Raw genomic sequence first — 3,240 nt, 5'->3', positions numbered from 1 at the left:
AGCGAGGGAGCCCGCGGCACTGTGACGGGTCGCTCGACCCAAGCGCTGCCGCCGGCCGGCCCGTCCGCATGCCTCCCCGCCAACGGGCTCGCCTCCTCTTGTCCCGGACCCCTTGTCCCGAACGATTCCCCCAACCCGATCCCAGCACCCCGAGCGCGCCGCCGTCGTGCCCCTCATCGAGCGCGCCACCGCCGACCACCTGCCTAGCACCGCCGCCCCCCTCCCCAGCGCGCCTCGGCCGGCCACTACCCCACCACTTTCCCCACGACCTCCTCCCTCAATCTCTGGATCCCCCCAAACTCATGGCCGCATTTCTCGTCATAGTACGCCAGCGGCCCCGCTCTTCCTCCTCCCGGCCGAGTGCGCCACCGGCCCCGCTCCTCTTCCTCATCTCAGCCATGTGCGCCGCTGCTCCCGCGCATGCTTCCTCCTCTTGCCATGCGCGTCGCCGCCCCGTCCCCACACATCCTTCCTTCTCCTAGTATGCGCCCCTCCGTCCCTGCGCCTCCCTCCTCCAAGCACGTCCCCACCCCCTTCCCCCTCCCAGCATGCGCGCTGCCGCCCCGACCTTCCTCCCGCACTCACCGCCGCTTGCACCCATCTCCTCCCTGCTTCCATAGCTGCCTCGACCCCATCTCCTCCTAGGTTCCTGGCGCCGCCCCACCCCCATCTTCCCCAGCTCCGGCCGCCGCGCCGCACATATATCCCCAACCTCCGACCGCCGTAGCGCCCCATCTCCTCGCTCCCACACCACCACGCCATCTCCTCCTGGTGGGGCTCCGCCGCCGAAGCGATCTGGCCGTTCACAGCCACCACCCCTGTCCGTTCACCTGTACAAGATGACCAGGCCGAGGTACATCGTGTCAAGTGATTCGTGCCCGGCTTTCACCAAAATTTACCTCAGTTCTTAGCTCTAACATCGATGTTATTTTTGATTGCACTAGGAGGCAGCGATCTAGTAGAGTTCATTTATTGAAGGTGTTCACCTTTTGTGTGATTATTAGTTCACGTTTGGTGTGATTTTCTGTTCAGCAGGCTTACTATTTCATCATCAGGTAAACTGCAAAGCTCTGCGTCTGATAGAATATCCCATGTTATAGCTAGTTATAAATATGTCTAGATGCAAGGAAAGCAAAAAAAACTCCAGCCAACTTTTGCTTCGCTGAAATAAATCATGCTCTGTTTTGTTGTCGAGCAACAACATGGATTTCACAGTAACCAGGAACACACAAACATGATCACTAAAGAAGTTGAAGCATAAGAATGGTATGATCAACAAGCTCCGTTTGTTGCTCTGGAGTCGAATGAAAATCACCATTATTTTAGGTACACCCAATGCTATAGTCATAGGCATCTAAACCTTCTAAAAATAAAATGAATGACAAGTTATCTGCACTTAATTTTATGAGCAGTACTACATGTTACTTGTTTCTACTATGAGCGTTCAGAACACATGTTGGTGATGTTGAGCAATGGTGAAGGATCTCGTGACATAGCTCATGCCCTCTTATCATTTCAACTGAGTCGTCCATGGCGGCCTGTGCCCCCACCACCGCGTCCACCTGTCCTCAAACGCCGTCACCAGCGCCTTCAGTTCAATCCACCTCCTGTTTCCGGAAATCAGTTCCTTCAGTTCCACCGTACTTAAAAAGTCAGTTCAACCTCTCCTATTTTTCAAGAACATGTACACCCTGATTTTGACCTAGGAGAACAGTCATTTTCTGGATGATTTTTTTTCTTTCACGGCTCACTAGTGTCATGTTTTGCTATCGATGCTGTCTAATTTCTTCTCCTTGTGAGTGTTAGTGAACAATGTAGTGTTGCCTATCAACTACTGGTTTGGCCTGTTTCAAGTTTCGGCCTGGTTGAACTTTTGATTGAACATTGGTTTGTTGTCAGTTCTAGTGCGCCCAAGCATAAGGTGGGATTGAACTATTATCGATGGATCACTACTAATAATTCAACTTACTATTTTTTGCAGCATGCAGCAAAAAAGCAAGATTCACAAGTTCATCTTCTGGATGCTTTTCAGTACATCTACTTCCCGTTGGTAAGTCAAATTTGTTCTGTGCTTCCATCTTCCTATAGCACAAACAAGTGCTTGTGGTTATGCCGGATAATGATGTTGTACACAAAATGGCTTACGGGATATCAGGATAATGTGTATACAAAATGATTTTTTGTTAATATTTTGTATGATCCATTTGACAGAAAAGATTCTTGTTATTTGTGGAGTTTATACAACTCTTCTGTGATCATACCTTATTCATGTTGGTAGTCCAGGTGTAAACACAAAATTAAGTTCATGTGCATCTACAGGGAAGGTTCGCCTACAAAAATAGAGTTCATTTCGGTTAAAAAAAGTAAATTTTACAGAAAAAATGTGCTTGAAAGTTCAATTACAGTCACTAAGAAAGTTCGTACACTTTATTTCCAGGAGTGCATATCTTGCGCGTGCTGCTACTAATCTCAACTTATTGTCCAAATCATACTAGTACTGATGAATATCGAGTTCATGAAAAATGTAGTATTACATGATATTGTAGTACAAGACAATGCGCATGATAATGCTCAGGCTTGATGGTTAGATATTGTAGTCTCATAAATACATGATAATGCTGCCATGATCTATTAGCTAACTCATATCAGCATGATAATGCTGCCACGATTTATATAATTTTGTAAAGAAGATCTATATGTGCAAGTTTTCTGATAAAAGAAAGAAGAAAATCCACTAGCAAATTTAGGGAAACATGTGTACCTTGAGAAAAGTTTACAAAATAAATGCTAGGAGGTTCATTTCGTGTACGTTTAAATTGGTACCAGTTCGACGAAAAAAGAAACAAAGTTCAAAAAGAAAATTTATGAGTTCACCTTCCATAAAGTTTGTAAGTACAGAGATATCACCTTGATGTAGTATGTAACTATGTATTGCAAATACATCAGTTCACCTTGAATAAATTATCGAAGTGCACCATGAAGATTTCCATCAGTTTGCTTATAAAAAAACAAAAAGTATTTGACTAAAATATTTTGTGGGTAAGTAAACTAATCGTGTTCTTGTAGTTTGGAGGGAAAACATAATAAGTTCTACGGAAATAAATATGGAAGTTCATATTTCAAAACAAATGAAGTATTTGGGAAGTAAAATGAAGTATTTCAAAGTACACATCTTTTTAGGTTTTGCTGTGAACATGTAATGTTACTGTACATGAGCTTGTTGTTCTTTTTACATGAATT

The 3,240-nt window shown here is 45.1% G+C and overlaps 1 long non-coding RNA gene across 1 annotated transcript; it reads left to right on the top strand.

Moving 5' to 3' along the window:
• The first annotated feature begins 742 nt into the window (after positions 1-742).
• Positions 743-2,051, top strand: LOC119322583. The gene is made up of 3 exons (XR_005155710.1): positions 743-853; positions 945-1,055; positions 1,982-2,051. It is a non-coding gene; the product is annotated as an uncharacterized LOC119322583 (long non-coding RNA).
• Positions 2,052-3,240: the final 1,189 nt, after the last annotated feature.

The sequence above is a fragment of the Triticum dicoccoides genome, chromosome 6B, assembly GCF_002162155.2.
Source record: "Triticum dicoccoides isolate Atlit2015 ecotype Zavitan chromosome 6B, WEW_v2.0, whole genome shotgun sequence".
Taxonomy (NCBI): Eukaryota; Viridiplantae; Streptophyta; class Magnoliopsida; order Poales; family Poaceae; genus Triticum; species Triticum dicoccoides.
The sequence above is the reverse complement of the archived record's forward strand: the minus strand, read 5'-3'. Positions and strand labels throughout refer to the sequence as shown.